Below are 19,610 nucleotides of genomic sequence, written 5' to 3'. Positions count from 1 at the left end.
CACTCATCGAAGAAAGTAGATGTAGACGCTGCGAAGATGCCTCAAAATGGAACATGTCGAGTCTTCAGGGTTTCCCACGGCATCTCCTGCAATCCGGCATCATGTTGCGACGAAAGGAGTTCCGCTGGGTCCGTAGTCGTCCTCGCCTCCCAGGAGAGCTAGGAGGACACCGCCATCCGAATATGGAAATTCTTAACATCTTAATTCTCTGAGCTGATGTAACAGCCTTTGAAGGTGTCTGGGAGCGGAGGTTACAAGTGATAAAAGTGAGTGGAGCAAAGCTGGACTTGATAGCACAGACAGTGGGGAACCCCAGGAGTCCTGACTATTTTTACTGACTGCCCGCATAATTGTCCTATTGTAGCTCTTCAAGGCCCTACAGTTGTGAATGGAGTCTCCAGCAGCACATCTTTACGTTTATATGTGCAGAAGATAGAGCTTGAGAGAATATAAGAATAATCATGGCCCAGAGTGGAAGATGGGCTAGCGAGCCCACATTTTCTCAAACATTACCAAGCCTCCAACCTCTGACATGTGGTGGAATGGTTGGACTGAGAATCTCTGAAGAGATGGCTCTTCAAGGAGCAATCCCTGGCTGGTAGAAGCCTATGGGAAATACTCAAATAATCAGATATTCAGGAACTTACATTTCAAAGATTACATAGGCGCCACTTGAAATGTGTTTTTCCCTTCCCATACACATCTATTACTCCTAACTCTCACTTCACCCAAGATCTGGAGGGTGATAACTATCGAGTGTGGAAAAGGAGGGAGAATCTTATGGTGAAGGACATGTTCATAAATAGCACAGTTTGGACATTTGAAGAATATAATAATGCACTTAGAGTCACGAAGACAAACAGGATGCAGTACCTCCGGCCCTGGCACTGGGTATTTCACCCACTCCATCTTAAAGAAGTCGCTAACAGACAACATACAGCCTTCATAGCTGATAAATCACTGGTAGTACGACATAATTTTTCATTAACGTAACAGTACCCTGCTGCAGCCATTTTTTTTGCTTATGCTAACAAATGCCTAAAGGAAGTGTCTGTCTCCAATATTTTGAGCCTCGTTTGCACCACTGGCTACAGAGATGGGAACGTATTGATTAGATTCCTCAGTAGAAATAGTTACATCCTTACTACAGACTGAATGTCATTGTTTTCCTTTCTCATGATCTTAATCGAGGACACCTGCATGCTTTCTTTGATTGACTCCACCACCTGTTACCATTGCAGACACATTTGTGAAATAATACTGTGTGTCGTGCCTTTGTTAACCAAGTATGCTCCATCCCAGTTTTTCATGGGTACCCTGGCTGGCTGGACTGTGACTCATGGGTTATACATTTTCTTTTTTGTTAATACACCCTTTCAGACTGCAACTGATATATCAGCAGATTTCCTTAAAAGACCCAGTACGTTTGTCCGGAAAACATCTGTGCTTTGCCAATTGTGATAAATGAGCAAGGCCTGGATTCCACATGACAGCCAAACATAAGACCGAGTATTCTCTGTGGTTGAGCTACTGTGGAGAACTGCCCGGCCCTCGACTTGCTGATCAGGTAAGTCAGTATAAGTGCGTTTTTAAATTCATGATGTGCCAATTCTGATTGAGTTTATTTACTGTGTAAGGGTATTTTGTGTTTTAAACTGAAATGTTGTCCTCTGGTTAGTGGACAATGGTATACACTGGTTAGGGCAGGTATGGAGGAGTCCAATAATGCTTGGAGTCCGATGTGTGCATGGAATTCACTGTATAAGAGTAGGATGCTCTAGTACAGGAGGCAAGACAAGACTGGCAGACATCTAAATGTGTACCTGGTTTTGAATTAGGGTGAAATAAGAAAAAATAGGAGTAGTTAAATCGAACCTGGAGAAAGCTCCAGCAAATGGGACTCCTACTCATGCAATGTACCACCAGTATACTAAAAGCACATGCAGGTATACTGACTATTGGTTAAGTGCACCAGCACTTAAGAATAGGATATATTTTCTAGAAGACAGTATCTTTCTAAGAGCTTGAACAAACTTGTTAGGCCTGTCAGCCTTAGAATGGTCTTTCTTCAATCTTTTTGCCTCCACGTTTTGCTGAATCTTCTTGTTGGCCATGGGACTCTGGGCACTTCATCGACTCCTAACCAGTGCTAAAGCGCATTTACTTCTTCTCTAAACGTGTGTAATTGGTGTATACCTGATTGACCTATTTAATTTACTTGTAAGTCCCTTGTAAGGTGGTTCATCGACTCCTAACCAGTGCTAAAGTGCGTTAACTTCTTCCCTAAACATGTGTGATTGGTGTATACCTGATTGACCTACTTAATTTACTTGTAAGTCCCTTGTAAGGTGATATACCAATACCTAGGGGCTGTAAGTTAAATGCTACTAATGGGCTACAGCACTGATTGTGCCACCCACAGACGTAGCTTTTCAAACCTGTGTCCACTTCAGTGCTTGATTGTGAAATTTACTGTCACGTTGACTTGACAGTTAGAACTACTTGCCAAACCTTACCCCCCCCCCCCCCCCCCCCATAGATAGCCTGGCAGACAAGACTGAAGCTGAAATGGGAACCTGTGCCCTTCAGAGAGCTGCTTTGAAGTCAGTCCCACATCAAAGGCATTTTGGGTGTAAGTACTTGGTCTCTGACTCTCTAAAATCAGACACTTCTGAATATTGAACTGAACCTCTATCAGAAGGCCTGATGTGCTGCTTTAAGATCTCATCGTTGGACTGCAGACTTGGAAGCCCTGCAATTCTTTTGTGTTGCCCTGATGCCTGCTGGTCACTGACTGAGCTGAAGGACAGCTGGACTTTGCCTTCACCCCAAGTGATCTTCAAGTGCTTGTTGGCTTGCCTCTTGTTGTTTGAGACTCAGGGAAATCATAGTTTCTACCCATGCCCCTGGCTCACTGGAAGTGGCCCAGGTACTTGCAACACAGATTTTGACACATATCCTATCTGTGTGTAGCAGAACAGGCGCATCAACCCAGTCGCTGGAGTAAAATCAGTCCATAGCATCGGAACCAGCACCTTGCCTTCCGAGATCAAAGCTTCGAACCGCATATCGCCACCATTGCAGCTTAGTGAGATCGACGCATCCCTTGACTGCGTGGCAGAAACCGGCGCATTATTCACCGCCTCTCAGCTCTGGCACCCGTGTTCAGAACTGATGCATTGCCTTCACAACATGGAGATCGACTGGTCCATCTGTTTGCGACCAGGAAAGGTACTTTTTTCACTGGGCCCTTCATGGGTCCCTTAGCAGGAATGTGCTTCCACGAGGTCAGCCAGAAATTTGACTTTGCCCAGTCCAGTGCAACCTAAAGTAACCTTTTTGGCAATACTTGCTTCTGAGGCTCTTTACTGCATTTATTCTTTTAAAATTCAATATCTTAACTTCTATACAAATATTTTTTGTCGTTTTGTATATAATATAATAATCTATATTTATAAACCAGTGTGGAGTCTTTTTGTGGTGTATTCCTTGTGTAACTTTGAGTTTGTGTGTTGCACAAATTCTTTACTCATTGCCTCTTTAGATAAGCCTGACTGTTCTGTGCCAAACTATCAGAGTGTGAGCACAGATTATCTTTTAGTGTGTATCAAGCTCACCCTGACTATGATTGGGGCTTCTGCTTGGACAGAGTGCATACATTGCCAACCAGAAATCCAATTCCTTACAAACCTTATGAAAGAATCAAAAGATCCTAAGTGCAGTCCATAACAATGGATAGCCTTTCTAAATTGGTATAAAGAAACCATGAAGAGAAAGCAAGAGTCTCAGTTGCAGGAACTGAAAAACACCTGCAAAAGAAATGACATAGAACATTAGTCAAATGAGGGAGAGAGTTAGGGCGTGTGGTCCTACAGCACTGCCTCCTTCTTATATGTTTCCCCAAATTACTAGTTCGCTCCAGAAACTATAGCTGAAAAGTAGAACACACTAAATATTTTGAGTTTCCCCTTACAAGTACACAGTGTCAACGGTGCACTGTAAGGAGCACCCAGGAACAGAGCAGCACTGACGAATGGGTCACTGGAAGGGGTCAAGGCAAAGACTGTGCAACTGAGTGTGGGCAATGCAGCAAGTGGTAATGTACCAGCACAAGAGTGAGACGAGAAGCTGAAACAATGTGACCCACTTACTACTCGTTGTACAATCTCACTCGGTACCCACCAGTTCTGAAGAGATGCACTGGAGCAGTCTGGCTTGCGGTCTATCACTTGGGATAATGTAAGGATAACTGCAGGAAGAAGGGCGAGAGAGTTTGAAAGAACACCGTGAACCAAAAAACTCACCCCCTCAACTAATGCGGAATACAGTGATGACCTGAACTCCTACTACCTTATCCAAGTAGATGCCCTGCTCACCCTGCAATAGTAGCAATGCCCCGGGTTAGAAGGCCAAGACACTATTCATATTTCCTCGTCCCCATCGGATTTTCTAAAGATCACCACCACAGACATTTCCCTAAAATATGTGATAACCCACAAATGTTTTGAGACAAATTACAAACTGCTTTTGAAAGGCATAAGCTAACTGGGTTTGAGGGTCGAGACCAGATTCTTCGATCTATAATGTACTGCTTGGGGTTGCTGTAAACCAGCCACCTACACAACCACACCAAAGCTCACCAAGAACAGTGCAGGGCAAACAGAGATTCAGGAAAAACAGGAATATAAACAAGGAAAGGGAGGGTAAAGTTGTGGGTGTTGTCTGTGACTTCACTGACCAGAGAGGGTAGGAAAGAATGTGACTCGATTGGATAAAAGTAATCCTCAATGAAATGTCACATGTGGAGTAACACCCTTTTAATAGCAGAAAACTCTTAACGAAAAGGCACTTTTAAGGACCAAACATTGGGGCATATTATCAAGACAGGCGATAAAGTTATCGCCGTTTTAGCGGCAGAAAACTGCCGCTAAAACGGCGACAAGGGGCTTGATAATATGCTCTGTGGAATTCCAATTGAAGCCCATGTTAGCTGTCCTTCACATTTAACATGGACTTCAATTGGAATTCTATAGAGCATATTATCAAGCCCATTATCGCCGTTTTAGCGGCAGTTTTCTGCCGCTAAACCAGCGATAATTTTATCGCCTGTCTTGATAATATGCCCCATAGTACCATAGAGCAGAACTAGGAAAAGGACGGAAGGGAAGAACCTAAGGGAATCAAGAAAACTTGACAGAGGAATACACCAACCAACAAGCAATGTTGCCAGGAAACTGTTGCGTCAACACTGGCCTTTAATACCTTCTTAGCCCAGATTGCCCCAGAAGGGTATTCAGCCACAGGAAGTATTTTTTAAAACAATCACATGATTCCCTAAGTTTCCCTTCAGTTCCACAGTTTTTTATACTAGAAAAATGGTACAAAAATAGTAACTAAATGTTTTATAGATATCAATAGAATGAACATATAAAAATAAATAAATAAAATATGACACATACGTAAACATGCTAAATTAACTAAAGATTACGGAGTGAGCATGCAACCAATAGAGTCCGTAAGCATTTTAGAACTGGGCCTCAAGAGTTCCCATAAAACTTGACGGCTTTGGTTAATAAGACATTTCTCGACCGTGAATAAAGACAAATTACCTCCACCATTCCCGTAGGTCAGGGGGACCAGGTTGAAGGCAGGCTCTAGCGATACACAGTCTTGCACAGGGGTCTCCAACTCTTTCTGTAATAAAAGCCACTTATGTTCAAAGGAGATCATCGGAAGTTACTTATTATTGTTGCAATAGTGACTACATCAAAATATTACATTGGTGCCACCATATGCAAGATTACTAGCAGTGAACTCCTTAGTGATTCAGGCAGGGTTGCAAGAAGTAATGTAAGGCATTGTCAATTCCAAATACCCTTAAATGGGTAATACATAACAGTCAAAGCTACAATGCAACTAGTACCAAGGTAATAATGTTAGCTATAAGTCTGCCCAATGCCACCTGATTTAGCATTCAAATATCAGATTATATTATAGTATATTTTGGAAATGCAGTGATTTTTCTTTAAATAGCAGCTTATGAGCTCGAAAAATACACATATTTTCACCTTGAATAAGCACTCTCACTTTTAGTATACATACTAGCTTACCCGTCGCGCGGTGCTGCGATCTCCGAAGAAAAGAAATTCAAGGAAACTCGTTATGATAACATTCAATTTACATTGTGTCATTTTTATTGAAACGTATTCATTTTAATATGGAAAACATTTCAAAGTGTCGTTTTAATTCTATTTATTTATTCGAGTGCTTGCGGATACACAATTTTTTGTTTTTCCGTCTGGTGCGTACATCAGTATTCGACAGATTATGAGGGCCCTGGGGGGGCCGATATTTAAAAAAAATGTATGCCAGAAACCTTCGTGGGAGTGTACTCAACAACTTCCCAAAGTTTCCTGGCGATCGGAAGAATGCTGTTTTAATTCTATTTATTTATTCGAGTGCTTGTGGATACACGATTTTTTGTTTTTCCGTCTTGTGCGTACATCAGTATTTGAAAGATTATTAGGGCCCTGGGGGGCCCGATATTTAAAAACATTTTATGCCAGAAACCTTCGCGGGAGTGTATTCAACAACGTCCCAAAGTTTCCTGGCGATCGGATGAATGCTGTTTTAATTCTATTTATTTATTCAAGTGCTTGTGGATACACGATTTCTTGTTTTTCCATCTTGTGTGTACATCAGTATTCGAAAGATTATTAGGGTCCTGGGGGAGCCGATATTTTTAAAAAATGTATGCCAGAAACCTTTGCGGGAGTGTACTCAACAACTTCCCACCGTTTCATGGAGGTCGGATGAATGGTGTTTTACTTCTATTTATTTATTCGAGTGATTGTGGATACACGATTTGTTGTTTTCCATCTGGTGCGTACATCAGTATTCGAAAGATTATGGGGGCCCTGGAGGGGCCGATATTTAAAAAACAAATTATGCCAGAAACCTTCGCGGGAGTGTACTCAACAACTTCCCAAAGTTTCATGGCGATTGGATGAATAGTGTAGTAATGCATAAAGGACAAACAGACAGACAGACATACATTCGTTTTTATATATATAGATATTAACTCAACCAAAACTTAGGGCCAGATTAACAAAGCTTTTTTGCAATCGCAAATAGCTCTATTCACAGAATCGGGCTGTTTGTGGCCACAATAAACTTCATACAATGAATAAAAGGCAAACTGCGATTCGGTAATTTGTTACTGAATCTCAATTTGCATTTGCTACTAAATACTGATTCGGTATTTGGAAGGGGAGCGTCCCTTTTCAGATACCGAATCAGAACAGTCTTTCTGGGACCAAACTCTAGTCCCAAAACAGTAATATTTTACCACCAGTTTAAAACTGGTGGTAACCCATTCTTCCCCTTTGAAAATATTAAAAAAATATTTTTTAAGAGCAGGTTAATCTTAAAAAATGAAACAGAAAAGTTTCATTTTGAAATTTAAACGCTGCATTAAAAAACAAGTTGCTTTATTAAAAAGTTATCACAGACATGGTGGTCTGATGATCCTAGCAGACCACCATCCCTGAGATAGCTGCGATTCCCAATAGGTCGCAAATTATGACCTACCTCACTAATATGCATGAGGTAGGTCTATTTGCGACCCACTCAGAATCGCTAATGAAACTCAAAAGAGTTTCTTAGAATCGAAATACCGCTTTCCAAATTGAGATTCGGTGAGAATTGCAATTAGGAAATCTGTATTCCTAATATTTGTACATCTAGCCCTTATTATGTGCTCTATACAGGACGGCTACTTAAAGGTAGTTTGAGAGAACCAGCAGAACTGGAGAAGCCTTGACTAGTAGTCACAATAGGAAAATAAACAAATCCAGCAAGTTTGAACAAACTATTAGGAGCACGAACTAGCTGAATTCAGAATTTGAGAGTTAGGATCCAATAAATTATTCATCTCTTTTAACAACTGGCACCAGTAAACATGAAATTTGGAACAAGTAAAAAATATGTGTAGGATATCTGCGATTTTGTTCTTACACAGAGAAAACAAAGGAGGCTCTTTAATCCCAATACATAAAATCTCCCAGGTGCCTAATCGAGATCCTGATTCATTTTGTATTGATGTATTTTAGCAAGGGAAACATTTATAACCCTGTGGGTCATAATTATACTCTGAGAAATGTCATCCAAGGACATCAGTTCTTCGAACTTAATGGTATATTTCATAGCAAGAAAATTCAAGTTATCAGTTAGCGTTTCCATAAACTTTTGGCATGCAGACCTAATTAACACTTGATTGGGGTATTTACCAAGAAATCAAGGAATTTAAATGAATCACAATTCAGGTCTTGGGTGCCACTTAAAATTCCGACTTTTGAAGACCGTATGCCTTCGAAATGATGTAAAACTGCCTCTTTATACATTTGTCTAACAGCAACGAGTAATGGTGAGGAATGACGTCTCCGAACCAGCCAGATTCTAGTGACAACAACCAGTCTTGAGCTTAGTCTTTTTAGAGCAGGCTGGATCATAGTAGCCAATAAGGGCTATATAACCTGATATAGATCTTCTAGGGGTCAAGGCTTATGTCCTAAATCGGTAACCTGCAAAAGTCTAATAGAAAAATCAGTCCAGAAGTACTTTTTCCTCAATGGAAGGGTCTTTTTGATGGGTAGTTGTGAAAAATGTAAACCTCTATGAGGTGTTCTACACTGCCATATGAGATCAACAGGTGTAAACCTTTAAAAAGTAGGCTATAGGAAGAAGGAGCCATATGTCTCGAAATAATATATGAACCGAGGAAAGGTAATCATTTTGATTAGATTAGAGTGCCCTGTTATGCCAAGGTGAAGCTGACCCTATTTTCAAAGAACTGTATTCATATCAACCAATGAGGCATCATAAATCAATTTAATAACATCCGAAACTTGAGTGGAGATCTGAATACCCAAATAGGTGGCTGCAGACAGATATCATTTATTCTTCTTGCTAGGTTGTATATTACTAAGACTTTACATTTTATCAGAATTTAAAAATAGCCAGATACCTGTCCAAAGGTTTTATCTCAGTAGTGTTATTAGCACAAAGGTGTGCTAACAAAAAAAAATAATATCGGCTAAAAAGCAAGTCTTTCAGCATCTGCCTTATGAATGCTTAATCAGGGTATACAAAGTTGCAAGAAGGACTCAAAGGGATAGGGGCAAATAATTGTGGGGAATGGGGGCAGCCTTGTCCAGTTCCCTGAGTGATTTATACATTTGATGATAGTTCCCAATGCATGCAATTTAGGCAGTGAGTTTGTAATATAAGGTCTGAACTTGACAACAAAAAAAGAGACTCAAACCCCATAATATGACAAAGATACAGACTAGAAACCCTATTGATCACATTTTGTTACTGTTTTAAAAAAATATTGAAATAACATTTGTATTTTATAGAGCTCCAAAGGAATACAGTCTGGCTCTGCTTCTTTACCTGCCAACAGACTCAAAACAGCACAGCTCAGAGATAGTGATTGATGAATATGATATATTTTTTATAGGTCAGTTACCTTCTTATGGTCAGCTCAAGACCGAAAAAGGAGATCAAAATTTGTAAAAATGCATTTCACAAAGACTGCATATGAAAAGAAGACTGGACACCTGTTGAATCTTTGGAGGGGGTTAGTGATAAATGAAAATCCCTACAGACTAGCAGAAGGCATTGCGAAGAACTTAATTCAATTACCACATTACAATGCATTTCAGGATCACTAGTGTTTAATACATATACAAATCAAATACTAAAGCAAATCACCTTTATTTACCCTTACAATAAGCTATCTTCCATTTGAGTGTACAAGTAAGGCCACACCAAATTAGTTCTGTCAAACCTAGCAAAGGCTAGAACTTTAAATCCTAGACACCTTAACTTATCTTTCTCACCAGCTAGTAAATGAGTCTCTTGGAGACAACTAATCAGACCGCCCAACTACTTTAACACTTCATGGATATTTTTGTCATTAGTACATGTGAAGATACCATTAATATTTAAGGTAATAACTTACATTTCCCGATTACCTATGTGAGTGTTATTTAGAGAATAATAAGTGAACCTGAATACGTTTCCAGGCAAAGAATCTGATGTTATCAAGACACTGTCTAACCATTTTGCCATTTCTTTCCCTGTAAAATTCCCCCACCCTGGTTCACACTCCAATGCCCCTACCATATGTACTCTGTTCTCGAATGCTTATCATCGATGAAAAGACAATAATAATTTGCCCCCACCCAAATTGTGCAATCTACCCTCTCCCTCAGAGTATATCACTAATCCCCTTGGCCTGCTGACACCGAAAAGAATTGGCAGGTCTTTCCCTTTCTTCACAGTTTTTACCCCTTTTAGAAATTATATGTAGTTCCCGCGCCAGTAACAGTGCAAGAAAGATCCCCGACACCAAACATAACTAGACGGGGGAAAAAAGGAAATCAAAACAGATTAGTCACATAAAAGTCTCCCCTTTCATGAAACGAGCTACAGTAAACAATAATCAAAAGCTGAAGTGTGCCCCTGAGGCCTGTAGGATAGTATTTTTTTTCTTAGTATCAGTTTTCTAAAATTATTACCTTTCATTAAAACAATTTTCGGTTTGTCTGGCTCCTGTAGATAGACTGAGACACCTCTGTTTCATAAGGGAGAGATTATCATAGCATAGCATATTTGCCACCTATGTTCAGCAGCTGCATGGCAAAAGTCAGATCGAGGGAGATATTCAATGCCTCCAGCCTTTGCCGGGTTTCTAAGGTGAGCTGCATGATAAACCTGCTTATGAAAGATGAAGAACCTGATGTAGATAAGTATAGAGCGGGGATACTGATTGGCCCCAGCAGCACCAGGTTTCTGAAAAGTAAAGCGATGTGCTCACTGAACTTGATTGTCAAAATCCCACTGAGGACGTTGCAGAAAAGTCAGTCGAAAGAGTTGCACGATATACCCTATCGGATCAGCACCCTCTGCGCCCTTCAAGATGCCCAGTAATCTAAGATTATCCACTGCGTCTTTCAATTTCAGCACAAAGTACGTTGTCTTGACTTTCTGCTAAGAGGCCTGTTCTTTAATATCATGGGTAATTTCCACCCAACCAGAGATAGAACACTCCACCTCATTCGGGTGAGTGCCAAGAATGCGGGCCCCTGGGGGTGTCGTACTTATGCTGGTCCACCCCATTGGTCCCTCTGGTGGGTGGTGCATTCCAGACCCAAGGTGGTCAGGAATTGGTCAATTTGGGTGCTGGGGAGGGGCTATTAGGGCATTTAATAATAATAATAATAATAAAGAGGTTTATAAAGCGCCTGGTGATGCCATCTCTGCGTGTCCCCGCGCTATGGAGATAGGAGGCATTTCAGAAAGCATAGGAAGGCTCCTCCGCTCAGCTGCGTGTTAAAGATTGTACAGGTGGGTTTTTAGAAGTTTTCTGAACTTAATTTCAGATTCTTCCAATCTGAGGCTGATCGGTAGTCTGTTCCATTTGCTGGCTGCTATTAGTCTGAAAGAGCGTCCACCCAATTTTGCTCTTTTTACGAGGGGGATTTTCAGTAAACCCGCTCCTACTGAGCGTAGTGTTCTAGTAGGCTCGTATATTTGTATCAGGTCTTGAAGATAGGATGGTGCTCTATGCCATATAATCTTGTGGCATATTAAGAGTGCTTTATACATCACTCTCTTTCTGACCGGTAGCCAGTGTAGCGCCGCAAGCGCTGGTTTAGAGGCTGCTCTTTTAGGTAGTTTCAGTACCAGGCGGGCGGCAGTATTTTGAAGGACTTGCAATCTCCCTAGACTTTTTTCGGTGGAGCCTAAGAGCAGAACATTTCCGTAGTCCATACGGGAGGTAAGCTGAGCTTGTGTCATGGTACGTCGAGCCTCCAGCGGGAGTAGGTCTAGGGTGTGATTGAGAGTTTTTAGTATTCCGAAACACTTTCCCACTAGATGGTTTACGTAGCCCTCATAGGATAATTTGGGATCAACCCATATTCCTAGGTTCTTTGCCTCCTTACAGGGCGTGGGCATGGGGCCTAAACATGTTGGCCACCAGTCCACTGTCCAGCTAGAATTGCTCCCTCCAATCACCATAACCTCCGTCTTAGAGCCGTTAAGCTTTAGACAGTGAGAATTCATCCATCCTGCCAAAGCCTGCATACAGGCCTTGAAATTAGATGCCGCTGTTGTGGGAGCTTGGGATAGGGAGATCAGCAGTTGGGTGTCGTCGGCGTAGGAGACTAACTCCACTCCATACGCTTGCACCACTTCTGCCAAGGGGGCCATGTACAGATTAAACAAACTTGGGCTCAAGGCTGAGCCTTGAGGCACCCCTTGTTCTAGCGCTATGGCAGATGATTTAAAGGAGCCCCTTTGGACCTGGAAGCTTCGGTCCGTGAGGAATGCTTTCAGCCAACTTAGCGCGGACTCCTTGACACCAGCTTTGTTTAGACACTGTAGCAAGATTGCATGAGCTACAGTGTCAAACGCCGCACTAAGGTCAAGCATTACCAATGCTATGGTGTGTCCGGAGTCCGCCCCTTGCCGCAGGGTCTCTGTTGCTCTCAAAAGGGCCGTCTCCGTAGAGAAGCCTGGTCGAAAACCTGATTGAGAGGCATGTAGGAGATTGTTGTTCTCTAAGTGTGCCATTAGTTGTATATTGGCCACTTTCTCTGCCACTTTGGCCATGTAAGGTAGTAAGGAGATGGGTCTTAAGTTTTCAAGAACTTCGTGGCTAACAGTGGGTTTCTTTTTAATGGGAAGAACTACCGCTTTCTTCCAGTCCTCCGGGAGTGTTCTGGAGGCAAATGAGACCTGTAGCACATGCCTAATATAAGGTTCCAGCACCGTAATGCTCTCCCCCAACACCCGCGGTGGTGCTGGGTCCCGAGGGGAGCCAGATTTAATACCCTGACAGATGTTGATTAGGGTCTCTGGGGGGGGGGGGGGGTACCGAGAAGACCTTTAGACAGTTCTCCACCTCACTCGCCTCTGCTTTTTCCTCAAAGTCCCGTCCACATATCATGTTGCCCGAGAAGGTCGCATAGATATCTTTGACCTTTCCTGCAAAATGGTTGGCTATTCTATTACATTCATCAACTGAGTCATTTTCTGGAGTATTTGTAGTTGCTACCACTGAAATCTCCTTAAATATTTTAAACAGCTCTCTCGAGGAGTTTTCTGCCTCCTCAATACGGTTTTTATAGTGCATGGCCTTTGTTCCTCGCATTTTCATTTTGTATTTCCTCTGTGCTTCCCTATAAGTAGTCTTAATTTGAGGGCAGAAGTCTAACCTCCATTTCCGCTCTAATTTTTTACACTCTGATTTGGCAATCTGCAGATCGGAAGTGAACCAAGGGGCAGACTTTTTACCTCGGCTACCGATCTTCAGTAGGCACATCGGGGCCGATGCGTCTAGAGCATTTGAAATACGCCTCTCAAGTTTGCTATTAGCGCTTTCACAGTCAGCGCCTCCCGGTGGACCCCCTTGCTCTAATAGTTGATTGAAGGTGTCTTGTGAGAAGTGCTTCCATTTACGTTGTGGATAGCTGTTTTTATTCCCTCTGAGGGTATTTGTGTGTGGACTGTGGATTCTAAATGGAATAAATAAATGGTCCGACCAGGGTACAGGTATGGGTGTATTCACCCTCACACCATTCCAGCTGCAAAAAACAGGATCCAATAAGTGGCCGTGTATATGTGTCGGTACATTGTTTTTTAATTCTATTTGAAGAGCCTGCAATTCTTGCTTTATGTCTATCGCTTCCTTGGATAGTTCATTCTCAAGATGGATATTAAAATCACCTAATATCAGGAGTCTGCTCTTCCTAATGGCTAAGTGAGCTATAGCCTCAACTAAGTCCGATTTGAAGTCCTTAAGCTTTCCTGGGGGTCTGTAGACAAGGATTCCCGACACGGGGTGTTGGGGTCCAAGCTTCAGAGTAAAAAGGCCGGCCTCGCAGCTGTCTATTTGCAAGGGCGCTAGAGTGCATTCCAGCGGGGCCTTTATGGCAATGGCAATTTAGTAGCATGAGATAGCAAGAGGGGATATTAGGGCAGTTAGTAGCATGAGATGGCAATTGGGGACATAATGTGTCACGCTGTGGTCCCAAAAGGCAGGGATTGTTGCTGAGGCCCAATTTTTGAGGTAGAGTGGGGATAGGTCTCATATAAAGCAAAATAATGTTTTGCTGAAGCTCTCTGGTCTGCTTAGACTGTTGTCAGGGGATGCAGTGAGCGAGGCATTGAAAACGCTCATACAGGCAGGGAGGGAAGATCTGATTCAACCTGGTGTGCTATTCAACGGTGGGTGGGCCTAACCAGGCCGAGGCGTGATACGGCAAGTGGAGTGGCGGCTGCAGTATTGGCCTCTTAATGCCCTGAGACAAAAGTATTGAAGAAAACAAAAGTACATGTATGGAGCCGACAAACAAGGCGCTGCAGTGTGACATTCTACACACCACCAAAGACTCACTGGGAGCTGAAGGGGACGAGGCAGGTGCAATCCTCGAAGGGTGGGTTTGCATGACAGGTGCTAAAGAGAGGAGGCTGACTCAGGGGGAATCGTGCTACTAAGCGCATGCCTTCGGTTGGGGTCAGTGCTACCGGGAGTGGCAGTGGTTAAGGAAGTCATTCAGCAGGTGGCGCTTCAACAGTCGCATGTCACACTGTCAACAATGGCCCTAACGGGCCAGAGGCTAAATTTGATTCCTGATACATCTAGCGCTACAGAAGCAAGCATTATATTGACTCCGGCGGCAGATCCTTCTCCTACCTCGCCGCCAAGACCTGGAACATCCTCCCCACCCACCTACCGCAGACCTACTTTCCTTCATAAGACTCCTCAAGTCCTGGCTCTTCGAGCAGTAGCAGCACCCCTCCCCTCAGCGCCTTGAGACCCTCACGGGTAAGTAGCGCGCTTTACAAGTATGCTGATTGATTGACTGAAACTACACAGGACAAAAGAGGTGATAGCTGGGGGCCATGAAAGGGATGAAATGACAGGCGGGCAGGAACGATAAAGAGGTTGAAAATTGCATGCAGGGGCAAGCAACAGATAGACACAAGAAAGAGAGGTACATGCATAGCAGTGAACATCAAGTTATAGATGGGGCTGGGAGAACATATGAAAGTCCCAGGATAGAATGATTTCAAGGTGATGTGTAATGAGTGTGGTTACTGGGAGCAAGAGATAAAATATAGGACCAGTCTAATAGAGCAGGTGCAGTGTAGGGGACCACAGTTCCTCAGGTTAGGGTGACCTGGAGGGCTACGCAGAGATGATGCTGGATACCTAGTCCAAGCGAGTTATGCAGACACCGGTCAGGTCTGATGCTGCTGCGGGCACCGGGCTGAAGAGAGATAGGGGTTCTGTGCATCCATCCTGACAGCGAAGGTGAACTAACTGTGTAATGCAGCACATAACATAAATTGGAAAGAATTTGATGGTGGTGTGGGTGATGGTGAGCATTCAGGTTGAAGTAGGAATGGGGATGCATGGGGATTGGATTATGAAATTAACTTGTATTATAAAGGAGATGAAGAAGAACTGGAGGAAGGGGAAATTCTGCATTGACAGGATGTTGAATCTCGGAAAATCATAGGGGGAATACAATTGGAGGGGGTGGAATTGGCAAATAACTTCCCCGTAGAAGATTCTACTTTTCAGATATTTAGCAGTGGGAGTATGGTGAGATTTTCAAGACAAGTTAACAGAAGAAGACCTTTGGAACAGTGTGTGGGTGGTCCGAAAAAGTTGTGAGTACTACAGCGTTTTGACCCAGGTGAGATGGGGTGGAATTGCTGGGACTTGAGATACAGGCGTAAAACTACAAAATTGATGGACAAGAGTATGGGCACTGGGATGGAGGACAACGGTGTGGGGACAGATGAGATTGTGGAAGTGGATGGTAAGTCAATCAGAAGGTTTGAAACGTTTGCATTTCATAGGGTTGACAATGCCAGTGGATGCACATCTTCTGCAAATTAATAGAACATTTTAAATGAAGAGTTCGTAAATGTTTACAACTATTACATAGGAAACTAAAAGCCAAAGAAGGTTCCAAGGAAAAATCATGGGAGTTGGCAAAATGCCCTAGGGTACCCATGAACATTGATGCATGGACATCGCATTTCTAATATACGCAAGTGTATATTGACAGAAATATACAGATTGATTGGTGTCCATATTTAAGTATATGGATATCTCAAAGAAAGCATACATGGATTTCAGGGGGTATGCGAGGCTACGCTACGATGAAGAATTTAGGGCATGACTTAGTTTGAAGGTAGATAAACCATGGGTTGAAGTGGATAATGAACTGTGGCTGCAATGGATGTATCTTGCAAACCAACCGCCTACAGCAAGTGGTCTAGCAGTGCAATATCTGCCCTTTCTTGGGAGACCCACCCTGGGGGTGAGGGGTTCTTGGAATAGACGGGTCACACCCAATTCATGAGCATGCTGGAGTTGTAATAGGGGATATTGTCCCGGGAGACCGTGCAAATACAAGCAAGAATGTTCAAATTGTGAAAGAAAGCATGCGGTCTGGCAATGTTTTGGGGAGCAGACTAATGTAAGTTTCTTCTGACAAGGTGGGGGAGAGGAGGTCAATACCAACCTGGGCAAAAATACTTTTACGCCAATTAAAGAAGATATACTATTTTCTTGGCTGGCATTTAACCCACATAGACAGGAGGCTTTGATTTTGGAATGGAGCTTCAAACTGGGGATATCAGGGCCCAAGAGCACCAAGATTTGCAGATAATTTAATATCTATCAAAGACTTGTCGCAAGTGGTCAGGGAGAAGTTACGTAAGGAGGTTGCAGAAGGTAGGATGGCAGCTCCTTTAGACTATTGGCCTTTACAGGATTTAATGATTTCCCTGTGGGTGTGGAGCAAAAGAAAGTTCTGGGGAATGCGGATTGATTCATCACTTGCCTTAGCCAGAGGTTTCGTTGGTGAATGATTTTATTGCACGAGGGCACAATGGTTTAATTTGCATCAGTGTATGTGGCTATGGCATTGATTCAAAAGTGTGGAGTGGGCGCTGAATTGGCAAAATGTGACATAAAATCAGCTTTTTGGTTGCTTACTGTACAACCGCTTGATTTCTTTCTGTCGGGTCTACAAATTAACGGTGAAGTGTACAGTGGCGGCTCTTCCGTTAAGGCGAAAGATCGTCGCCCCACAGGAAAAATAAAATGATAATAACACCATATTATTATCACTTTAATTTTCAGAAGGCTTTGAAGATGCGAGCGGGGCTGCCCACAGAGCAGGGGGAGGAGTGGTGAGCACTTTTTAAGTGTGCATGACGGTGTGGCCAGCCGTCATGGGCCAGCCAAACAGAAACGTGCACTTAGAATGTTCTCCACCATCTGTATTGTACAGCCTGGATGGAGAACATATACAGGCTCCCACTGCCTGTCTGAGCGCCTAGCAACGACGCTCAGACCAATCACAACGCTGCTGTCATGCTGCTGACAGCATTGTCGTGATTGGCTAGGGGAGTCTGCTTCCTGTGTCGACCAAAGAGGACGGAGGAAAAGCGGCGGCCGGCAGTTAAGTGAATTTTGTTTTCTTAATCCACTCTGCCGCCACCCCTACATCCTCTTGCCCCACCACTACTGCCTAGTAGCAGCCACTACTTGAAGTGTATGTGGATATGATGCTACCCATGGGTTGTGCTGTATCCTGTAGATTATTTCAATATTACCGTACTTTTCTGCATTGGTGCTTTACGGTATAAACTTAATAGGAGTACATTACCCACTGTTTAGATGACTTATTGTTTGTAGAACAGGAGATACAGTGCAGTGTGATTGGTCTTTAAAGCAAATTCAAGACTTGTCAGAATATCCTGGGGTACCGCTGGCCCCAGAAAAGACAGAGGCTCCAAACACTGTATTGGTGTTTTTGGGAACCGAACTTGACACTATCAAAATAGAAGCTAGATTACCTGAGAACAAAATCTAGGAGTTATTACAACTCTTAGATGAAGCTATTTAGGCACCTAAGTTACAGCTTTGTCAAATGCAGAAGGTACTAGGTCATCTAAACTTTGGTTGGAAGGTAGTCAGAGATGCTAGGTAATTTTGTAGGAGGACTGACTTTGCTATGGCACTGCTAAACTACCTCACCACAGAATTCCAATTTCAGCTTCTGTATAAAGAGGTTTGTCAGTCAGGATTTTTTTTTCTAAAGGGCTTCAGTGGAGTAACTATGTAGATGGCAGATGAGGATTTTCATTGGCAGATTGAGATTTTTTCTGATGCGGCAGGTGCGAATGGTTCTCACCTTTTTTAGTAAGGTAGGTGGTGCTCAGAGAGATTGCCTCAGCACTGGATACACAAAGGTGGGAGCATTTCACTTTTGATTTTTTACCTCTATTAGTGGCCCTAGCTCTGTTGATAAAGGATTTGGCTCCCAAGACTGTGACATTTCATGTTGATAACATCACGGTGGTAGATCTAGTGAATGGGGAGAAAGCAACAAAAAAAAGGTTGTTGAAGCTGTTGCAGCGTTTCATGCTCGGGTGCTTCATGTTCAATATTGTATTTAGAGCCAAACATGTACCAGATCTGAATAATTTAATACCAGACGCATTCTCTTGTTCACAGTGGCAGAGATTCTGTGGTTTGGCGCAGATCTGCAGAAGACAGAGGTGCCAAAAGAGATATGGGAATAGGGAGAGTGAAAATACTCAGTCTAATTGAAAACTCACTGGCACAGAGCCCTAGGTCAACTTATAGGCAGGCTTCAGGAGAGTTTCTAAATAGCGGGCTGGTAAAAGAGGTCAAAGTATTAATGAGCTGGCACAGAGAAGATAAGATTCTCCTAATAAAACAAATAGACAAAGGTGTGTTACAGACAACAATTGCAGTAAAATTGGCAGAGAATATGTTTTACGGTACATTCTTCTGGGGCTACAAACCATCAGCAGGTGAAATAGATAAGCGTATCCTTTAAGGATGAGCAAAAGAAAGGAAGGGTGTCAGTAAGAAGAGGGAACCCATAACTATGAGGATATTAGTTGACACGGTAAAGACGCTAAATCACTAGTATTGGTCAGAATATGAATCAAAGTTGATGACGGTCCGAATGTTATGGCTGTACTTTGGTGGCATTCGTATTTCAGAGTTACGGGGCAGAGGTTCAGCTAATGGTATTAGAGTGGAGGGAGGATGTTGAATAATGAATATATAATTTGTGCATTGTTAGACCTGGCATCATTGGCATGAGTCTCTCCTCCATTTTTTCTGTTTGCCTCCTCTGTTTACGATGTTTTTGCTGGTAAATGCTTTGGGCACTGTGCCACTGCTGATCAGTGCCACAGTGCAAGTGCTCCCTATGTGAAATTGCTGTATCGATTGAATTCCATGTTTGGCTTATTTGGTTTACTGTCAGTCCCTAGTAGAGTGCACCAGGAGTGCCAGGGCTTGTAAATCCAAATGCTGCTAGTGGGCCTGCAGCACGTGTTGTGCCACCCACAAGAGCGGCCTAGTAAAAGTATGTCTGAAGGTCTACCATTGCTAGACCACGTGCAGTCTGGTACTGTCACGCAGACTGTGCAAGTACACCTACTTGCCAGTCCCTAAACCTTCCCTTAACTTC

The 19,610-nt window shown here is 42.9% G+C and overlaps 1 long non-coding RNA gene across 2 annotated transcripts in view; it reads right to left on the bottom strand.

The window, feature by feature from the left end:
* Positions 1 to 19,610, bottom strand: part of LOC144818368 (uncharacterized) — a 108,819-nt gene that overhangs the window by 80,146 nt on the left and 9,063 nt on the right. For both annotated transcript variants that reach the window (XR_013607092.1, XR_013607091.1), the window contains exon 3: positions 5,610 to 5,694. This is a non-coding gene — a long non-coding RNA (uncharacterized LOC144818368). The remainder of the gene's footprint in view (positions 1 to 5,609; positions 5,695 to 19,610) is intronic.

This window comes from Lissotriton helveticus, chromosome 2_1, assembly GCF_964261635.1.
Source record: "Lissotriton helveticus chromosome 2_1, aLisHel1.1, whole genome shotgun sequence".
NCBI classification, from domain to species: Eukaryota; Metazoa; Chordata; class Amphibia; order Caudata; family Salamandridae; genus Lissotriton; species Lissotriton helveticus.
This window is presented reverse-complemented; position numbering and strand designations above follow the sequence as displayed.